This window comes from Capra hircus, chromosome 1, assembly GCF_001704415.2.
Source record: "Capra hircus breed San Clemente chromosome 1, ASM170441v1, whole genome shotgun sequence".
Lineage (NCBI taxonomy): Eukaryota > Metazoa > Chordata > Mammalia > Artiodactyla > Bovidae > Capra > Capra hircus.
In genome coordinates, this window is record NC_030808.1 from 46,526,035 (window position 1) to 46,549,852 (window position 23,818).

Here is a 23,818-nt window from a genome sequence, read left to right on the forward strand (position 1 = left end):
TTCAAAGAGATGGCTTTCCAATACAATGTTACTGTTGATGACACTTCATTTTCCTACTGATTCCTTGTTAATGGTCTGGTTTTGCTCTTCATTCCTTTAAGAATCTTTTTATATTTGTTAGTCTAATGTTTTGTTTAAATTTGCCTCATTTTGTGGTCATTTTCACTCATTTGCAGAGTCCTTGATAAGTCCTTCAGTTGTAAATATTGTTTCTGTAATAACTTACTCTCTTTCTCTTTTTAAAAATCTTCTTTCCCTGAAAATCTTATTAATTATATATTGGGCTTCATGGTTGGGCTTCCCAGGTGGCATTAGTGGTAAGGAACCTTCCTGCCGATGCAGGAGACATAAGAGATGTGGGTTCGATCCCTGGGTTGGGAAGATTCCCTGGAGGAGGGCATGGCAACCCACTCCAGTATTATTGCCAGGAGAATTCCATGGACAGAAGAGCCTGGCAGGCTACAGTCCATAGGGTTGCAAAGAGTTTAAAGTGACTTAGCATGCACGCAGGCTTTCTGGGTAATCCTTTATGTCTCTGATCAGAAAAGATAGCTTGTATCTCCTTTTCTTATTGTTTAATATCAAAGAAGCTTTTTCAATTATATGGTCATTTTACTCATGAATTTATAGTTTGGGTGGTGATATTTTTTATTTCAAAGAAACTGTATAACTTTTAATATTCATGTTTATGATTATCTTATCTGTCTGAAGATATTAATATTAAAATGTTATATATTTTAGTTTATTTTGTTCCCTGAATCAACTCTTTTTCTGTTTCCTTGGAGTCGTCTTTCCCTATTGATTTATTTCAGTCTCTTTTTTTAGATAAAGCAGATTTTTCCTCAAAAGCTTGGTAATTTTTGATTATGAGTTCATATTCACAAATGAAACAAATAAGAGCTAATATTGGTCCACTATAAGTGGATTAGATTTTCCCCAGCAGTGTCACTTCAGAGGACTGAGCAGCACTCTGACTGTTGTCCTGTGGGACTCTGTGGGACTCTGCATCTGTTAGGATGTCTCTGGGGCTTTTCAATTTCTTTAGGGAGAAACCATTTGGTTCATTGCCTGGTAGAAGTTTTGCTGGTCAATTTTGACCATTAGTTGTCAGGTCAACTCTTTTTATATATGAACTCTTAATTTATCTCTCACTTTTCAGTCTCAATTCTTACATTTGCTTTCCTAGGAACTTGACATTTCTGAGTGGTGAACCTCTTGCGGTTCTGCAGGGGAAGTGTTTTTTCCTCACATGTGTGCTCTTCCAAGAGCACTCCATACCATACTTCCTCTGTCCCTCTTCCTTAGCTTTGCTGCTGTGCCTACTCCTCATGTTCTAGAAGTTTCTTGGAGTCTCTTCTCTATTGACATTTCTCCCCAACTCCATTCTCTTCATTTTTATATTTATACATTTTTAAAATTATTATACCTTAATTTACTGGGGGTTTGGGGAAAGAAATAAAATAGTGATGGTCAGTCTTGAATCAGCTGTGTCCCATTGTAATTCTAAACACAAATTTTTGGTTTTCAAAACTTTGTTCTTGGACATCAGCAGTCTACGTTGTCTAGTTGAAAACCTGATCATCACAATGTTCTTTGAAATATTCACACAGCCAATTTCAAAGAAAAGCTTGCATTTCCCCATCTGTAAAATGCTTTATGATTGTCATAAGGGTTAAACAGAATAATATTATAAAACACTGCACAGTGCCTGGCACATAGTGGAAGCACTCAATAAACTTTATTATTACTTAAATAAAATAAAGCATCTATTCAGAAATTCACGGCAAAAATTTGTAAAGGAAAGCTGTTATCTAGTCACTTTATTTAAAATGTATGTAAAAATCTACACTTTATGTTTAATATTGATATCATTTGACAGTCTGTGTGAACATTCCCCAAATTTATAACAGTCTGTAGCCTGAGATATTTTGCTGCTCACATTCTCATTATACTGTTTCCATTATGTAAAAGGCAATGTATTAGGAATGAGATGTCTTCTACTGGAGTAAATAATTTTTCTTATACTCTTAAGTAATTTGGATATGTTCAACATCTTTTAGTTTAAGCTTCCTGGAGTAGTTGGATCAAAAAAGTCATTTTTAAAGTTCTATATCACTAGAATTTCCTATTTCTCTAATTCTAAATATGAGAATATTTAGCCTGAATTCTACAGATCAGTCAATAGTTGTGCCAATGTCTGGCACATAGTGGATGTTCAAAAATTTTTCCAAATAAAAATAATTGGAATTGAAATTTATATTCACTCATTCAGTCAGTAAACAAATGTTTACAGCATGCTTCCATGTGCCAGGCACAACTCTAGTTTGGGAATGAAGCATTGACTAGACAGGGCAAGAGGGTCTGCCCTCAAGCAGCATACATTCTAGTAGGAAAAGACATGATAAAAAAAGTAGGGAAGCATGTATTCAAGATAATTGTGATAGGTGCTATAAGAAGACTAGAAAATATAAGAAAACCTTGGTGGATGGTGGTGCTGTTTTAGATGAAATGCTCAGAAAAGATATTTCTTATAAGGTAATATATGAACAGAGCCTGCAGGAAGACCAGGAGTCTGCTAAAAGTAGAGCTAAGAGAGAATGTTCTAGGTAGAGGAACTAGTGCAAAGGCCTTGAGACAGAAATATTTAGAGTGCTAAGAAATTGAATGGAGCTGTCTGAAGTCTAACAATTGGAGAGGTTGGAATGGTAGACTGGAGACAGAGTATGAGAATCTTCTAAACCAAAATAAGGATATTCGGATTTAACTCTAGGTTTAATGTGACTCATATGGAGCTTTCTAAAGTGTGCAATGATATGAACTAATTTATAATGAAATAAATTGTAACTGTTTAATGTCTATCAAGAATGGACTTGACCACTCTATTTATATTACAATTTACTCTTTCTTGCATGTCCTATTGCCTTTGTTTGCTTTATTTTTTAAATTAGGACTCATCAGAGTCTAACAAACTTTATATATTTAATCTTTATTTATTGTGTGCTGTTCCCACTAGAATGCAAGTTCTACAAAGATTAGGATTTTTGTCATTTTTTTGTAGCAGATGGAAAAGTTCCTAGTACATAGTGTATTTTAATATTGTTGGATTAATCAGTGCAGTTTTTGGAGGAGGGGTGAAATAAGGCTTACACAGATTAGTAAGGTCAGAAAGAAATTACAATAAGAGTTTATGTGGGATATAAGTATATAGTATTCCAGACAAAAGTGGTAAAAATGGAGATGGAGAGATATGGAAAGATTAAAACTTTATTTTGGAGATTGATGATAGTTGCTACTGGGTTGGGTGTGGGAAAAGTTGGACAAATGGGCACTCAAGATTGACTTCCTAGAGTTTTATCTAGCAACTACATATGATTATGGTATCATTTTCTAAAATGTGAAAGTTAAAGGAAAAAGCGTGTTTTGGGGAAGAAGTTAGTGGGAATGAAGATGTTCAGTCAATAGCCAAGTGGAAAGATCAAGTACACAATTGGCTATATATATCTGGTACTCACATGAAGGGTCTTTCAAAGATACAAATTTGGTAGTCATTAGCATAAAGATTGGGCTTCTCTGGTAGCAGCTGGTCAAGATTCCGCCTGCAATGCAGGAGACCCTGGTTCAAATCCTAGGTTGGGAAGATCCCCTGGAGAAGGGACAGGCTACCCATTTCAGTATTCTTGGTCTTCATGGTGCTTTAGATTGTAAAGAATCCACCTGCAATGCAGGAGATCTGGATTTGTCCCCTGGGTTGGACAGATCCCCTGGAGGAGGGCATAGCAATTCACTCCCATATTCTTGCCTGGGAGAATCCCCACGGGACAGAGGAGCCTGGTGGGCTGCAGTCCATTCCCTTCTCCAGGGGAATCTGCCTGACTCAGGGATTGAACTCGGCTGTCCTGCACTGCAGGCAGATTCTTTTTTTTTTTTTTTAATTTTTTTATTATTATTATTTATTTTATTTCATTTTATTTATTTATTTATTTATTTTTTAAATTTTAAAATCTTTAATTCTTACATGCGTTCCCAAACATGAACTCCCCTCCCACCTCCCTCCCCATAACATCTCTCTGGGTCATCCCCATGCACCAGCTCCAAGCATGCTGTATCCTGCATCAGACATAGACTTGCAGGCAGATTCTTTACCATCTGAGCCACTGGGGAAGCCAGAATTGGTCAGTTCCCAACTGGTCAAAAACAGTGCTGGGTAATAAATGCCCTGAAGAAAGAAAATGTATTTTACCTAACTTAGTAGGCAGCAGTGATCTTACCTCAGAGGTAGTGATCAATGTATGTTCATCAAATTAAATTTTTTTTTTAAAAGAAGAAGACATAAGTCACAGCAGGATCCTCTATGATCCACCTCCCAGAATTCTGGAAATAAAAGCAAAAATAAACAAATGGGATCTAATTAAAATTAAAAGCTTCTGCACAACAAAGGAAAATATAAGCAAGGTGAAAAGACAGCCTTCTGAATGGGAGAAAATAATAGCAAATGAAGCAACTGACAAACAACTAATCTCAAAAATATACAAGCAACTTATGCAGCTCAATTCCAGAAAAATAAACGACCCAATCAAAAAATGGGCCAAAGAACTAAATAGACATTTCTCCAAAGAAGACATATGGATGGCTAACAAACACATGAAAAGATGCTCAACATCACTCATTATTAGAGAAATGCAAATCAAAACCACAATGAGGTACCACTTCACACCAGTCAGAATGGCTGCGATCCAAAAATCTGCAAGCAATAAATGCTGGAGAGGATGTGGAGAAAAGGGAACCCTCCTACACTGTTGGTGGGAATGCAAACTAGTACAGCCACTATGGAGAACAGTGTGGAGATTCCTTAAAAAATTGCAAATAGAACTACCTTATGACCCAGCAATCCCACTGCTGGGCATACACACCGAGGAAACCAGAATTGAAAGAGACACATGTACCCCAATGTTCATCGCAGCACTGTTTATAATAGCCAGGACATAGAAACAACCTAGATGTCCATCAGCAGATGAATGGATAAGGAAGCTGTGGTACATATACACAATGGAGTATTACTCAGCCGTTAAAAAGAATTCATTTGAATCAGTTCTGATGAGATGGATGAAACTGGAGCCGATTATACAGAGTGAAGTAAGCCAGAAAGGAAAACACCAATACAGTATACTAACACATATATATGGAATTTAGGAAGATGGCAATGACGACCCTGTATGCAAGACAGGAAAAAAGACACAGATGTGTATAACGGACTTTTGGACTCAGAGGGAGAGGGAGAGGGAGAGGGTGGGATGATTTGGGAGAATGGCATTCTAACATGTATACTATCATGTAAGAATTGAATCGCCAGTCTATGTCTGACGCAGGATACAGCATGCTTGGGGTTGGTGCATGGGGATGACCCAGAGAGATGTTATGGGGAGGGAGGTGGGAGGGGGGTTCATGTTTGGGAATGCATGTAAGAATTAAAGATTTTAAAATTTAAAAAATAAAAAATTAAAAAAAGAAAAAAAAATAAAAGAAGAAACACAAAGCAACTTCCTACAAATAGTAGACTAAGACAGAATTGAGTATGACTGCATTAATTCTGGCTTTGTTGCTCTGCCCTTGGTACAGTGGAATGTGGGATAGTTTCTTTATAAAGCATCCATTTGGCACTTGAATTAAAACAGCTGCTTGGGAACACCCATGCATAGATCTTTCATATGTCTTAAGTCATACTAAGACAAGTCTGTGTTTTAGCTTCTAATTTCCTTAATTGTATCATTATTATTCATCCTTGACTAGACAGAATAATTTATTGTAATTTTAACTATAATTCATATTTTGATATCAGCATTTCATTTTGGTCCTGAAAGTGTGTTTAAAAAGGCTTTTGAGTTTGATTCCTATATGTTTTAATCCTTTATCACATGTTCTAAATGGTCAACTGTGTTTATGAGGATTTCTTAAAGACCAAGCAGTAAAACTATCATGAAGTTCTAGAAAACCAGAACCAAAAAGGTGGTTCCCATTGCCTCAACTTGTTGGAGTTAGGCCTGAAAAAAATTAAGACTTTGTGTACTCATCTGTGTACTCATTTTGTCACTAATTCTCCTTTCTTGTACCTGCTGTGCTCTCTGCATGATTTCTCCTGTTTAAAGTCTTGGGATAGTTAAAGACTTCAAAACGGAAGATTCTGTAGATATGCCTTCCTTAGTCTGCAAGGACAGGTTTGTAGTTTCACTGTGTCCTGAACAGGGAGATACATGGACCTCTATTAACAAATTAAACTAGATTAGATCAGCTTAGATTTAAGAGAAAATATCTTTTCATTTGAATTGAAACAATTAAAGTTAATGAGGTAAAAAAATATTTAAGTTCAGCATTTATCTTTCTGTATCTATTAAAATCAGGATTAAAAAAAAAATGCACTGTTCTCTAAGAACCAGAAAAAGAATGTTTACTGCCTTTTAGGGAATATTGACATATCTGTAAAAAAAAAAATTATTACAGAATTTAGTGCAGTTAAATTATGTATTAAAAGATGAAAATATAAATCCTGGATCTATATCAAACCCTGGTGTCAGATCACTGGGGGCCATTAGGTTGGAATTGGTTTTCAAAGAATATTGCATCCATGGGATGGGGTGTGGTTATCTTTTAACAGGTCACATTTATGAGGCGCTATAGAAATTGGCAATATATACTGTTTAATTTCACTCCTGAGTATCAGTTCAGTTCAGTTCAGTCACTCAGTCGTGTCCTACTCTTTGCGACCCCATGAATCGCAGCACGCCAGCCCTCCCTGTCCATCACCAACTCCCGGAGTTCACCCAGACTCACGTCCATCGAGTCAGTGATGCCATCCAGCCATCTCATCCTCTGTCGTCCCCTTCTCCTCCTGCCCCCAATCCCTCCCAGCATCAGGGTCTTTTCCAATGAGTCAGCTCTTCACATGTGGTGGCCAAAGTACTGGAGTTTCAGCTTTAGCATCATTCCTTCCAAAGAAATCCCAGGGTTGACCTCCTTCAGAATGGACTGGTTGGATCTCCTTGCAGCCCAAGGGACTCTCAAGAGTCTTCTCCAACACCACAGTTCAAAAGCATCAATTCTTCGGCACTCAGCCTTCTTCACAGTCCAACTCTCACAGCAATACGTGAACTGTGAACTTCCTGATGTTCAAGCTGGTTTAAAAAAAGGCAGAGGAACCAGAGATCAAATTGCCAACATCTGTTGGATCATGGAGAAAGCAAGAGAGTTCCAGAAAAACATCTATTTTTGCTTTATTGACTATGCCAAAGCCTTTGATCGTGTGGATCACAATAAACTGTGGAAAATTCTGAAAGAGATGGGAATACCAGACCACCTGACCTGCCTCTTGAGAAATCTGTATGCAGGTCAGGAAGCAACAGTTAGAACAGGACATGGAACAACAGACTGGTTCCAAATAGGAAAAGGAGTACGTCAAGGCTGTATATTGTCACCCTGCTTATTTAACTTATATGCAGAGTACATCATGAGAAACATTGGACTGGAAGAAACACAAGCTGGAATCAAGATTGCCAGGAGAAATATCAATAACCTCAGATATGCAGATGACACCACCCTTATGGCAGGAAGTGAAGAGGAACTAAAAAGCCTCTTGATGAAAGTAAAAGAGGAGAGTGAAAAAGTTGGCTTAAAGCTCAACATTTAGAAAACGAAGATCATGGCATCTGGTCCCATCACTTCATGGGAAAGAGATGGGGAAACAGTGGAAACAGTGTCCGACTTTATTTTTGGGGGCTCCAAAATCACTGCAGATGGTGATTGCAGTCATGAAATTAAAAGACACTTACTCCTTGGAAGAAAAGTTATGACCAACCTAGACAGTATATTCAAAAGCAGAGACATTACTTTGCTGACTAAGGTCCATCTAGTCAAGGCTATGGTTTATCCAGTAGTCATGTATGGATGTGAGAGTTGGGCTGTGAAGAAGGCTGAGGTAAAAAACCTGAATCACCCACCCAACCTCCAAAAACCACCACAACTAACAAATTGTGGAAACAATTTGTTAACAAAACAGCTAACAAACTTGAGGAAAAACCACAAATTCCTCAAATTTCAGGAACATTTAAAGTAGCATTAATTTAAAATAAAAAGAAAAACCTGGAAATAATGTCAATAGTCAAAAAAAGGAAGGGTTAGATGAAATATTATATCATCACTAAGAGAATATATAATGAGATATTTGTAATAAGCTGGAGGAAAAACGTGTGCTGCAGTATTAGATATAAAAAGTAGTACAATTTTTTATATATAAAAGAGCTCAGCTGACATACACAGGCAAAATAGATCAGAAGGAAACTGACCAACATTTATCAGTGATTATATCTAGTGATTTTAATTTTTTTTCTTTTTAGTTTTATATGCTTGGTTTTTGAAAGGTAAGCAATTAAGCATTATTTTTACCATCAGAAAAAGTGAAATAAACTTTTGTGTCAACATCTCAGGTTAGCAGTGATGATTTATACTCTCACAGCGCTTGCTTGTGATAGCCTCTTGATAGAGAGTCTTCCTGTCTGAAAGTATTTCTTGTGTTCTTTAGACCCTTTGATGCAATTCACTTTGAAAGCAGCATGGTCTTGTAAGCCAGGGTTTGCAACTTTCTTAGATGAATGAGTTTTGGATGTGATTAAAAAAAAAATCAGTTGTGAATTTAGTAAAGTGTTATTTTCCCTTTGTATCTAGAAATATATTTGTGCTAAAGGTTTAACCACAAGCCAAGTGTGAAGTAATTTTGTTTGGTGGTTACTAAACTATTGATAAATGTCTGATATTATTAAGGTTGAATTTGCTTTTCAGTTTCATTCTGAATATGCCCTAAATTTTTGGAAAAGTAAACTTCATCTTTAGCTGAGATTGAGACCATGTTCTATATGGCAAAATTGTAGTATAGCTCAATTATTGTCAAAAAAGATTTGGTACAGAATTACTGAATATATTACTGAATGGCTGCCTGGAAAGAATTACTTTGTATACTTACCTAATGATTTTTATTATATAATAATCACTATTTCATTCCCCAGACTCTGGGACATTTATTCATTCATGTATCAACAAGCATGTAATCACTATTATGTGAGATTTTATAGCAGACACTAGATCTAATATGTCAATATATTTACAATGTATTTCGGTATACTATTATTCTAATCCATTAGGCAAAAAAAAAAAAAAAAGGAAAATGCAAATGAAACATATAACTTGATTATATATGCAAATATATTTAGCTGTTTGAAAGCAGAGATATTTTCCCCAAACTCCTACAATAGTCCCTGGTAAAAATAAATGTTCAAATAAGTGTTTATTAGATGAGTAAGTGAGTGGACTGGAGCTCTAAAAGGCATAAGGATGACCAGAAGGAGATATTTTGTGAAAAGCCCTGAAACTAGGGTATAGGCATGGTGAATCTGAAAGATAGTCATTACTCAACATTCTTTGGCATTGCCCTTCTTTGGAACTGGAATGAAAATTGACCTTTTTGAGTCCTATGGCCACTGCTGAGTTTTCCAGACTTGTTGACATATTGAATACAACACTTTCCATGTTCTTATGCAATATTGTTCTTTACACCAAAACTGAGTGTTGTTTCCACTTTGGCTCAGTCATTTCATTCTTTCTGGAGATATTAGCAATTGCTCTCCACTCTTCCCCAGTAGCATATTGGATACCTTCTGACTTGGAGTGATCATCTTCTATTGTTATATCTTTTTGCCTCTTCATACTGTTCATGGGATTCTCACAGCAAGAATACTAGAGTGGGTTGTCATTTCCTCTTCCAGTGGACCATGTTTTGTCAGAACGCTCCCTGATGGCTTGTCTGTCTTGGATGGCATGGCCCATCTGTCTTGGATGACATGGCCCATTTATGAGGCATGGTCATAGCTTCATTGAGTTATGCAAGCCCCTTTGCCATGACAGGGCTGTGATCTATGACTGCCAAGGGAAATGGCACAACCTCGATATGCAGATGATACCACTCTAATGGCACAAAGTGAAGAGGAAATAAAGAGCCTCGTGAGGGTGAAAGAGGAGAGTGAAAAATCTGGCTTGAAACTCAACATTAAAAAAAAAATATGATCATGGCATCCAGTCCTATGACTTCATGGCAAATAGAAGAGGAAAACGTGGAAATAGTGATAGATTTGGGGGGCTTCCCAGGCGGTGCAGCAGTAAAAAATCCTCCTGCCAACACAGGAGCTGTAAGAGATGTGGGTTTGATTCCTGGGTCAGGGAGATCCCCTGGAGAATGTAATGACAACCCACTCCAGTATTTTTACCAGGAAAATTCCATGGACAGAGGAACTTGAGGGGCTACATTCCATTGCGTTACAAAGAGTTGGAAATGACTTAGCAACAGAACAAGAACAACAGTCACCATTGACTTGTGTCTAATTCCTAAGGAAAATGGACATCAGGTCCACCTCTGTCTCTGCAGTCATGGTTTCTTTTCTCTTTTGCTCCCACTCAGGGCATTGCTCCTTCAGATCTCCTGTACTCCACACATTACAGAGGTTCCTCTCTGCTAGTGGGGAGAATTCATTCCATAAGCTTATACACAAACTTGATACAAAAGTCCCTTGTATCTCTTGGTCCCTTCAGAAGCTTAGTGCAAAAACTAGTCTTTCCATTTATGCTTGCTCTCCATTTTCCCTGGAAATGGAGACACAGCTGATTCTTTTTTTAAAATTAGGGCTTAAATTCCTAGACTGGAAGACATGGAAACCTTTGATTAATCAAAATCAATGGCATCCAGATATCCCACTGTCTGATATTTACACAGGAGAAATGAAATCACATGTCCACAGAAGAAGACTGTAAAAGAATAGTCACAGCAGCTTTATTCATAATAGCCAAATGTGAAACAATCCAAATGTCCTGCAAGAGAAGAATGGAAAAATAATTTGAGGCATAGTCATACATTAGAATATTATACAGCAACAAAAAGAGATGAACTACTGATTCATGCAACAGCAATATGTTTCTAAAAAATGCATGCCAAGCAAAAAGTCAAACACTTAAGTGAAAGTGAAAGTGTTAGTCGCTCAGTCATGTCTGACTCTGTGACCCCATGGACTGTAGCCTGCCAGGCTCCTCTGTCCATGGAATTCTCCAGGCAAAAACACCGGCATTGGTTGCCATTTCTTTCTCCAGGGGATCTTCCTGACCCAGGGATGGAAGCCAGGTCTCCTGCATTGCAGGCAGATTCTTTACCATTTGAGCCATTGGTAGATATACAGTACTTGACATAAAATTATTCCATTTATATGAAAGTCAAGAAGAGATAAAGCTAATGTTTGGCTTCCCAGGTGGCTCAGTGGTACAGAATCCATCTGCCAATGCAGGAGACATGGGTTTGATCCCTGGTTTGGGAAGATACCCTGGAGAAGGAAATGGCAACCCATTCAGTATACTTGACTGGGAAATCGCATGGACAAAGGATCCCATGGACAGGTGGACTATAGTCCATGGGGTCACAAAAGTGTCAGACATGACTTAGTGATTAAACAAGAACATGGTGACAGAAATTGAAAAGTGATTTCTTGAGGGTGGAAAGAGAGGAAAAAAGTGGAAAAGGACAGAGGGGTATTTCAGGGGTGATGAAAGTGTTTTGCATCTTATTTGGGGTGATATAAGTGCGTACATGGTAAAGAATCTGCCTGCAATGCATGAGACCCAGCTTTGTTCCCTCAGTGGGGAAGATCCCCTGGAGGAAGGAATGGCTACCCACTCCAGTATGCTTGCCTGGAAAACCCCCTGAACAGAGGAGCCTTGCAGGCTACAGTCAGTGGGGTCACAAAGAGTAGGACATGACTGAGCGACTAAACATGCACACAGACAGGTGCATATAATTTTCAAAACTTACCAAAATAAACACTTAAGGCCTGTATATTTTATTTTATGTAAATAATACTTTAAAAAATAAGGAAAAAAGGTAAATTGAGAATTAAAAATAAGACAGTCAACCCAACTAATAAGTATTTACTAAGTATTTCTATCTTAGCCACTGTTGAAAGACCCAGCACTGTGAACATGAATAAGAAAGAGTACCTACCTCCTGTGATGAAATTACAGTCTAAGAAGGAGAACAGGTATGGAAAAACAGACATTGGCAAATACTGCATTCACAAAAACCTTTTCAGAGGTATGTTTTCAGAATATACCTAGGCATAAACTAGATTATATTTAAGAGTTACATAATCATTTCAAGTAAAGACTATTGTATGAAAAATATTCGGTTGACCAAACCATGTAGTTATGCTGTGGTAGGCAGCCTCCAACATGGCTTCCAGTTGTATTCCTATCCTTGTGAGATCCGTTCCACAATGCATTTGTTTTGGTTTTGTTCTCTGTGACCAGTAGCATATGGCAGAAATGAGGCTAAGCCATTTCCAAGATTAGGGGTATAAAAGACTGAGGATTCTGTACATAGGGGGTTTTTCTCTCTCTCTCCTGCTCTCTCTTTCTCATCAACTGATTTGGGACAGGTCATCTGAAATGTTGTGAAAATAATCAAGCAGCCACAGAGAAGCCTGTGTAGGGAGAAATGGAGACGTGTGGCCAACATTCTCTAAGGGAGTGGGGCCTTCCTACCACGACACGACTCAGCTTGAAAACATATCCTTCCCTAATTATGTCTTCAGATGAAACTGCAACCCTGGCTGCCTTCTTGTCCTCCTGGGAGACCATGAGTTGGACCACTGAGCTAAGCTACTTCTGAATTCCTGACCCACAAACATTATAAAATAATAAATATCTATTGTTTTAAGCTGCTAAATTTTGTTATACAGAAATAAATAACCAATATATACAAGTATTCTAAAATGCAAAAGACAGTTTCTGAGTTTATGTGTTAGTTATATTCCTGATTATAAACTAATTACCTGCATTTTTCCGTTTCAATGAAATACTGATTAGTTAATGACTGAGAACAAAGACTTCTGAAAACTTTGTACAGTTTAAGTCCTAATTTATATCCATAGAATAGTTCACTTACTCAAAAAGTCTAGCCCTTTGAATGAGAACTCATGGTATGTATCAATCTAGCTTCCAAACTAAAACAGGCAAATTCATAATTTAATAAAAATTGTTTCTCAAGTATGAAGTGTCAGTTTTATATGTTGAATTTATTAAGGAGAAAAGCAAATAAAGATTAGAATGAATTCAAATTAATATTCACAAGTATTCCACTTTGAACTTCAAAATATAAAATACAGTTCTGAGTTATTATAGCTTAGAGAGTACACTTAATTAAAAAAATTGCAGGGATGATTTAGGCAAGAGAAAATGAAATTTTAGAGTAATTGAGATTATTGTTCTGCCACATTGAGGTGACCAGCCTTTACTCTTTGAATATTTAGATTATGCCACCCATGACTGATATTATTAACTTAGTCTAAACTCATTTCCTACATTAGGAAAACAGATCTTGGTTACTGTCACTGGAAGGATGAGATGTATCTTGAAGCATGAGGAGACACCTTTCCCTCTAGCCAAGCAGAACCTGAAGAGAGTACAGACCCTTGCCCAGCCATACCAGGGCTTCTCCTAGGGTTATGGTAGCTATAGGAAAGGTTGTAAATACTCGACTGGCAATGGAATCATTCATTAATTGTGGGAGGCCATAAAGAGGCTATGGAAAGCTCCTAAGTTAATGTGAAATTTAGTCTTATTACTCATTTGGTTTCAGACCAGTGATTCTTCAACATTGGCATGCTTCCAAGTCACAGGGAGGACTTATTAAAATACAAATTGTTTATTCTTATTCCTAGAGATTCAGGCTTGGTAATTCCAGCATGCGGCATAGGAGTTAGTTCCCTGATGATTCTTTTACTACTTTCTCCATGCATTGCATTTTGAGAACTACTCATAGGTTGTATTATTTCTGTTTTTCTCTGGAAGAGCTGTGTGTGAAGTGGAGGTTGGAGAGAAAGGACACCTGGTAATTTGGGCTTTTACTGGACACTCCAATATTTATTTAGATAGGGCCTTGAAAGTGTGTTTTAGCCAGTAAAATATGGGTATAGTCTTACATGCCACCTCTACAGCCCTTATATGTCCCCTGTGACCTTCCATATTCTTTTTGCTCTTTGGGCAACTGAATGCAAAGGATTAACTGGAGGCTTTGTGGAAAACTTTCATGCTTTCTTTTGAGAAAGACTGTTGGACCAAAACTGCTCATAGTGTGTCCTGTGACTACCGAAGTCATGAATCTGGCTTGGGCAACAGATCTGCATCATCATATAGAAGTGGCCATATGAGATCATCAAGTTCAAGCATGTCCTGAGAGCATATGGAAGCAGCAGGAGCAGGTGGACCAGACACTCAACTCCTACTCTGCCCTTGCTGTGTTGCTGCCTGGCCCCCACTCCATGCCTGTGGCATCATGGGGCATTTCCTATGACTAGTTGACAGAGGAAAAAAGCTTGACCTTGTCTATAGCTCTGTCTCGGAGAAGGCAATGGCACCCCACTCCAGTACTCTTACCTGGAAAATCCCATGGATGGAGAAGGCTGGTAGGCTGCAGTCCATGGGATCGCTGAGGGTCAGACATGACTGAGTGACTTCACTTTGACTTTTCACTTTCGTGCATTGGAGAAGGAAATGGCAACCCACTCCAGTGTTCTTGCCTGGAGAATCCCAGGGATGGGGGAGCCTGGTGGGCTGCCGTCTATGGGGTCGCACAGAGTCGGACACGACTGAAGTGACTTAGCAGCTAGCTCTATCTGCATAATATACTGACACAACTAAGAGTCAACTGTTTTAGCACTCATGTCTCCTGAGCACTGCGGGCAAAGCTTGGGACACTTTTCTTTACCTGCCTAAAAAGATGGATTGTTGTTGTTATTTAGTCGCTGAATCATGTCTGACTCTTTGTGACCCCATGAACTATAGCCCACTGGGCTCCTCTGTCCTTCATTATCTCTCAGAGTTTGCTCAAATTCATGTCCATTGAGTCAGTGATGCTATCTAACCATATCATCCTCTGCCACCTCCTTCTACTAATAATCAAAAGTGTATATCCAGCATGATCACAGGGCAATTAGTTAATTTGGTTTGGTGGTCAGGAACTTAGAAATTATAAGATTGGAGGGTTAGTGACAAAAAGATCTGGGGGAAAATATGTGAATAGGACTCTTGGAATGAGATGGTTTTGTTAATGGGGACTGTTAATGATTAATTTTATGTATCAAACTCATTGGGCCATTGTGTGTGTGTCTGTGAGAGTGTTTCTGGAAGAGACTAACATTTAAATTGGTAAAATGAGATAAGTAGATTGTTCTCCCTTTTGAGTAGGTCTCATTCAATCCACTGGAAGCTTGAGTAGAACAGAAAGTAGAGTAAGGGAGAAATTGTTCTCTCTGCCTCAGTGCTTTCCAGCTGGGACATCATCTCCTGCACTTGGACTATGACTTATGACACTGGCTCTCCTGGCTTCTCAGGCTCTAGGAGTTGGAGTTGAACTTTACCACCAGCTTTCTTAGGTCACCAGTTTGCAGACATCAGATAGTGGGACTTCCATAATCTTGTGAGCCGATTCCTTCTATCTTCTAGATAGATATATCCTGTTGATTCTCTTTCCATTGGTTCTACTTCTCCACATAATCCAGAATAACATAAGGACTTAGAGAATATTTATGTCACATGTAAGTGCTCACCAAAGGGAAACCCTGCAGGTGAGGATTTTGGTTATCAGCAAGATGACATACCCATGGATGTCAGTCTTTTTCTCTAGCTAGCCTGTGCTTGCTCTGTGGGTTAATGAACAAAGACTATGGCTGCAAAGGTATTATTCATGGCTCAAAATTATGGGCCTAATTTTATCAAAACTGAACTGGCAATCATCTCTGCTGAATATCTAGCTTGCCAATAACATGGTCCATTTTTGAGGTTCCAATAATGCACCATTGGTTGTGGAGACCAGCCAGCCATGAGGTGGCATATTAATCACAATGGGTCTTTTCCATCATGGAAGGAGCAGGAATTTACCTTTATGAAAAAAGACACTATCTTTCTTGCCCTCAGTGCTTCTTCCATTGCTGTCATCCAGGACTGATTGACTGCCCTGAGGTATCCCCCAATAGTCTTACTCGTGACTAGCAAAGATATTGTACAGTGAAAAATAAACTCATGAAGGGGGTGGGACACTGGCTTTTATCATGTATTCTTTCACCTCCAAATACAGATGACCTAACAGATAATAAGAAGAGGTGGCAAGAATATACAGAAGAAATGTACAAAAAACAGCTTCATGACACAGATAATCACAATGGTGTGATCACTCACCTAGAGCCAGACATCCTGGAATGTGAGGTCAAGTGGGCCTTAGAAAGCATCACTACGAACAAAGCTAGTGGAGGTGATGGAATTCCGGTTGAGCTATTTCAAATCCTGAAAGATGATGTTATGAAAGAGCTGCACTCAATATGCCAGTAAATTTGGAAAACTCAGCAGTGGCCACAGAACTGGAAAAGGTCAGTCTTCATTCCAATCCCAATGAAAGGCAATGACAAAAATGCTCACACTGCACAATTGCACTTATCTCACACGCTAGTAAAGTAATGCTCAAAATTCTCCAATATGTGAACTGTGAACTTCCTGATGTTCAAGCTGGTTTTAGAAAAGGCAGAGGAACCAGAGATCAAATTGCCAACATCCGCTGAATCATCGAAAAAGCAAGAGAGCTACAGAAAAACATTGATTTCTACTCTATTGACTATGCCAAGGCCTTTGACTGTGTGGATCACAATAAACTGTGGAAAATTCTGAAAGAGATGGGAATACCAGACCATCTGACCTGCCTCTTGAGAAACCTATATGCAGGTCAGGAAGCAACAGTTAGAACTGGATATGGTACAACAGACTAATTCCAAATAGGAAAAGGAATACGGTAAGGCTGTATATTGTCACCCTGCTTATTTAACTTATATGCAGAGTACATCATGAGAAACGCTGGACTGGAAGAAATACAAGCTGGAATCAAGACTGCCAGGAGAAATATCAATAACCTTAGATATGCAGATGACACCACCCTTATGGCAGGAAGTGAAGAGGAACTAAAAAGCCTCTTGATGAAAGTGAAAGTGGAGAGTGAAAAAGTTGGCTTAAAGCTCAACATTCAGAAAATGAAGATCATGGCATCTGGTCCCATCACTTCATGGGAAATAGATGAGGAAACAGTGGAAACAGTGTCAGACTTTATTTTTGGGGGCTCCAAAATCACTGCAGATGGTAATTGCAGCCATGAAATTAAAAGATGCTTACTTCTTGGAAGGAAAGTTATGACCAACCTAGATAGCATATTCAAAAGCAGAGACATTACTTTGCCAACAAAGGTCCATCTAGTCAAGGCTATGGTTTTCCTGTGGTCATGTATGGATATGAGAGTTGGACTGTGAAGAAAGTTGAGCACTGAAGAATTGATGCTTTAGAACTGTGGTGTTGGAGAAGACTCTTGAGACTTCCTTGGACTGCAAGGAGATCCAACCAGTCCATTCTAAAGGAGATCAGTCCTGGGTGTTCATTGGAAGGACTGATGCTGAAGCTGAAACTCCAATACTTTGGCCACCTCATGTAAAGTGTTGACTCATTGCAAAAGACCTTAATGCTGGGAAGGACTGTGGGCAGGATGAGAAGGGGACAACAGAGGATGAGATGGCTGAAATGCATCACCGACTCAATGGACATGAGTTTGGGTGAACTCTGGGAGTTGGTGATGGACAGGGAGGCCTGGCGTGCTGCGATTCATGGGATCTCAGAGAGTCCGACATGGCTGAGCGACTGAACTAAACTGAATAGAACAGTGGAATGGCCTATTAGATATACAGTTGCAAAGATGCCTGGGTAAAAATTCCTTATGAATTTGAGTAACTGTCATACAATGCAATGTATACTTTGAATCAATGACCATGAAGTGAAGTGAAGTGAAGTCAAAGTCACTCAGTTGTGTCTGACTCTGTGCAACCCCATGTACTATACTGTCCATGGAATTCTCCAGGCCAGAATACTGGAGTGGGTAGCCTTTCGCTTCTCCCAGAAATCTTCCCAACCCAGGGATCAAACCCAGGTCTCCGAAATTGCAGGTGGTTTCTTTACCAGCTGAGCCACAAGGGAAGCTCAGGAATACAGGAGTGAGTAACCCATCCCTTCTTCTGAGAATCTTTCCAAACCAGGAATTGAACGAGCATCTCCTGCATTGCAAGCAGATTCTTTACAAACTGAGATATCAGAGAAATATGCCAATGACCATACGTAATGTTATTTCTTCCATTGCCAGAACACTGGAATCCAGAAACCAAGGGATTTAAATAGAAGGGGTTTATTTACTCTTACCCTATGTGATCCTCTCATAAAATTTATACAACCCCCCTCCTGCATCTTTTGGTTATGCGAGCATAAAAATCTTATTTCCCAAGAAAGGAATGATCACAGTAAGAAACTAAGAAAGGGTTCAATCTAATTGAAAGCTGAGACTGTGATTTTGCGCCTTTAGCTACCTCAAATCTCTAAACCAACAAGCAAATAAAGGAGATGCTTTCCTGATTAGGGTGTCTGATCCTGGTTATAAAGTGGAAACAGGTTGCTACTACACAATTGTAGTAAGAGTAGAGCCCATGAAATTCTGGGTTCTTTCGGGTGTCTTTTGGTGCTTCCATGACCAGTGGTAAAAAATTAATGAGTGGATGGCTATAGTAACTTAAGTCAAGGCCAAAAAAATGCAAGAGAAAGATAATCTTTAATAACATAGAATTGGATACCTAGGTTTATATACAAAATAAAGGGAATGCGTTAGATGCCCAGAGAGTGAACTTAGTCTTTAAGACTAGTTAGTCTTTAAGACTCTGCATCTCTGTAATCCCCAAGCAGACCTTTTCACTCCTGACTCCATTTCATTGTCATTCCAATAGGGTAACCAGGATGTATTTCTTCTTTTGAAATTCTGTTTTGTTTCTTTCACTTCTCTTGACTCTAACAACGGGAATATCAGATGTAACAATACAAGGCAAATCATAGAGGAAATATATTACAATGGATGAGGATCTTGAGTGTTAAGATTTGAAGTAGATTACATATCAAGTTATTGCTGTACTATTTTACCATTTGAATTGACTTTGTTTAGTAACTAATCTCTTAACAGGCTTGTTACTCTAATATTCTTACCGGGTTGATTAAATCACTCATTTAACAGTCATGTTTAGGCTACTCAGTCTTTGCTTGCTGGTTCTCAGACTAACTCAATATTTAGCAAAATTTAAATCTGTTCTCTTGCTACCTAAATTCTAATAGTAGTTTCTAAGAGACTTCCTCAATATCTACTAAATAAAATCTCTTTGCAAGACTAATAATGATCTACCTGCACACAAAAAGTATGTATTTCCCTTTTCCATGTCTTTTCTGGTTGACTTCCTCTCTTGATGAGGGTGAAAGAGGAGAATTAAAAATCTGGCCTAAATTCAATATTCAATAAATGAAGATCGTGGCAACTAATCTCATCACTTCATGGCAAATAGAAGGGGAAAAAGTGGAAACAGTGACAGATTTTCTTTTTGGTGGCTCCAAAATCACTGTGCACGGTGACTGCAGAATGAAATTAAGACACTTGCTCCCTAGAAGGAAAGCTATGACAAACCTAGACAGTGTATTATTAACAAGAAGAGGAAAAGCAGAGACATCACTTCACTGACAAAGCTATGGTTTTTCCAGTAGTCATGTATGGATACGAGAGTTGTATCATAAAGAAGGTTGAGTGCCAAAGAATTGATGTTTTTGAACCGCAGTATTGGAGAAAACTCTTAAGAGTCCCTTGGACTGCAAGGAGATCAAAAGTAAATTCTAAAGAAAATCAACTCTAAATACTCATTGAAGGGACTGATGCTGAAACTGAAGCTCTGATACTTTGGCCACCTGATGCAAAGAGCCTACTCATTGGAAAAGATCCTGATGCTGGGAAAGATTGAGGGAAAAAAGAGAAAGAGGAAACAGAGTGAGATGGTTGGATGGCATCACTGACACAATGGACATGAGTTTGAACAAATTTGGGGAGATAGTGAAGGACAGGGAAGCCTGGTGTGCTGCAATCTGTGGGGTCGCAAAGAGTTGGACACAACTTAATGACTGAACAACAACTATAACCTGCCCCAACCATACTGTCCTTTCCTGTTGAGCTCCTTTTTTCTCTCAGAGCTTTTGTATTTCCCTCCATCTTGATCCTAGTGTTTGTGGAGCTGAGCTTCTCCCTCACTTATTTTATGTCTGGTGACATAATCCAAGGGTCCCAACATAACCCAATCTAGTAATGAAAATAATCCTGTTTCTAAAATTAAATTTACATTTTGACTATTCTGTGAGCTTCTCAGATGGCACAAGTGGTAAAGAATCTGCCTGGCAATGCAGGAGACATAAGAGACAGGGGTTCGATCCCTGGGTTGGGAAGATTCCCTGGAGGAGGGCATGGCAACCCACTCCAGTATTCCTGCCTGGAGAATCCCATGGACAAAGGAGCCTGGGTGGTTACAGTCCATAGGGTCACAAAGAGTTGGACATGACTGAAGTGACTTAGCACGCATGCATGACTATTTGGTCTGGACCAAAAGTGAATTGTATGGTAAAGAATTCAGAGAATGTTATAGCTGGAAGAGATAAAGGGGAGTCCAGTTTAGTCTGAGCTGTTCATTTCATAGATGACAGTAATGAGATCTTCAGAACTACTTAGTGCCATATTAGGAACTGGTATCTTCACAACTAGATTTTGGTTCAGCACAGATTCCCTAACATCATGCTGCTGCTCTGATACTACTTTTACGATATAAATATAATGTTGGTAATTTTAAGATCTCATATTTTACTCAATAATTCTTCATATAGAAATAGCATATTACAACTGTTAAATAACTTAACTTGATAAGAAATACCTATACATAAAAGGCAATTATATGTTCATTTCAAAATCCACCCCCACCTTTTTTAAAGAAGAGTTTGTACTACATTTTCTTTTTCCCTGAACAACTGTCAAGATTATTCCAAGAGACAAAAATAGAAGATTCTTTTTTAATTTTAGGAAGGTGACATCATTTTTGCCTTTAATTTCTTTCTTACAGGTTTTATTTTCCTCCCTGAAAAAAATATTCATCCATGGTAAGATCTCCTAGAAAGTTACAGTGACTCAATGATATTTTCTGAATATGGCCCATTATTTTGTTACTGTCCTTTCAGGCAAATTTCAAATTTACAGATTAAATTACATGAGGGACAGTTATTGTAACTATATATTAGATTATATTTCTTTGATTTTGATATCTTAGGCAGCAACCCTACTAATGAATGGAGTTTGTCCTGCCGTCTATTGGCGGCTATGTATAAAGCTTGGTTAAACCTAATGCTGAGGGCTTTCAATAATAGGTAAAGTTTCCAAAATCTTTTGATTACTCTGGGGGTATGAACAAAAGCCATATCTGGACATGAAATGTGGAAAATTGAAACAATTTGTATATCTTAATAATTCAAATAAATGTTTGAGTGTTTACCTCAATTACTTTGAATCTGTCAGAAAATGCGTTTTTATGTCTGAATTACTATGAAAACTGCCACAGTGTTTTATTCCAATTTATATGTCCAGATATAGCTTTTGGGTAATAATAATTGTGGCAGCTTCCATTATGCTTCCAGCACTATTCAGTGATTTTCATGTATTATTTCTAACCCTCATACTGACCCCACAAACTGGGCATTGTTATTCCAACTTTATCCATAAGGAAACTAAGCTTATGGAGGTTACAGGATTTATGAAGAGTTTGATGTAGTAATTTTCTTTGAAGAAAACTGGCAAAGTGATGGAAGAGAGCAATATATGCTGTTAAGTCTCAGGACATGAATAAATGGTAGCAACTTTATTTGTCAGTTTGAAAAGACTGGAAGTGAAGTCGAAAGTCTTTGTTCCTCAGGGCTAAAGTCTTCTCTTCTCTTGCATGGTCATAGGAATATAATGGTGATTCTAGTCTCTGCCCTTCTTTCTTTGTGACTTTAGATCTCCGTCTCCATGCTTATTTTCTTTTATTTTTTAAAATTTAATTTATTTTTCCAAATCTTCAAGTCACTAAATTGAAACCAAAAAGCCTTTAAAAAAAGATACTGTGCTCCATATAAAACAGCATATGTCAAAATTCCAAGTTGCATCCTCCTTCTAGGGCAATAATTTGCACAACTAAGCTATATTCGAATACATTAACTTGCTACAATTTTGAGAGAGGCAGCCTGTGTGCACAAATCCCTCGAATACTGATGGGATTGTGATTATACCCTGAAAAGAGAAGAGTCTGAATACAAATTTTAGAGGGCCAGAAAGTGTTTAATGTTTCATTGTTTGCGTCGAGATTCTAAATCACATTCAAGTTGATGACTCTGATCTTCATATCAATGCACAATGGAACACAAGAGAAAAGCCAGGAAAGCTGTTTTCTGAGTGAAACACTGATTTTGTTCTCATGTTACCAGCAAGAGACCATTTGGGATATTTAAGCCTGAGGTTGAGTGCTTCGCATTTGTTCAAGCTCCTCAATGTTTGAGATGGGTTTTCCCTTTAGGGAGCCCATCCATTTGGACAAGTGCTACATCAGATCAAAAGACATGGGAAGAGGTATTTCGCGCACAGATTGAATTCTTTTCTGGCAAAATAACATAGCCTTTTAGCACAACATTGTCTATTCTCTACTGAATGTCCTTTTTTAAAAAATAGTTGGAGTCTGTTTTCCAATAAGTGTTAGGCCTTTTTCATGTGGCAAATTGGCTTGCATCCACCTGGAGAACATTTGAAATGAAAGCTACTCTTATGGGATTTAGTTTCTCAGTTCCAGTTGGTATTTTCCAGTTTACTACGTGTTGATCAAATTACTCATTTTATTGAAATTATTATTCACTTGATTTTTGCATTATTTACTATTTGAGAAACCCAAATATTAATTTAAACTTTTATAATTTTTGACTATAATAATATTCTGTGGAAGATGTCATGGGACTAGTAAAAAAAATCACATCTGTAGTTTTTATGTTTTATAATTGGAAGATAATTAGTATTATTAGCACCTTAAATCTATTATCACCTTAAAATGATTCAAGGGAGGTATGCATGCTAAGTCACTTCAGTTGTGTTCAACTCTTTGTAACTACATGGCCTATAGCTCACTAGAATCCTCTGTCCATGGGATTCTCCAGGCAAGAATACTAGAATGGGTTGTCATGCCTTCCTCCAGGGGATCTGCCCTACCCAGGGGTTGAACCCATGTCTCTTACATCTCCTGCATTGGCAGGCAGGTTCTTTACCACTACTGCCACCTGGGAAGCTCTGAAGGGTATGATAAACCAAAACTGCCATTTTAACTATCATATAGGTTAATTTGGGCTTCACTCATAGCTCAATTGGTAAAGAATCCGCCTGCAAGGCAGGAGACCCTGGTTGGATTCCTGGGTCAGGAAGATCCACTTGAGAAGGGATAGGCTATCCACTCCAGTATTCTTGGGCTTCCCTTGTGGCTCAGCTGGTAAAGAATCCACCTGCAAGGTGTGAGACCTGGGTTCAATACCTGGGTTGGGAAGATCCCCTGGAGAAGGGAAGGCTACCCATTCCAGTATTGTGGCCTAGAGAATTCCATGGACTGTTAATCTAACAAGGGAATGCAATGGTCACATTTTATTTCTGCATGTGATGCTGACCCTTTTTAGATGAACATTGTTTAAAAAAGCCTTGAACACAAATCTTGGGACATACTCTACAATAGACTAGTACATGGTGGTTGGAGAT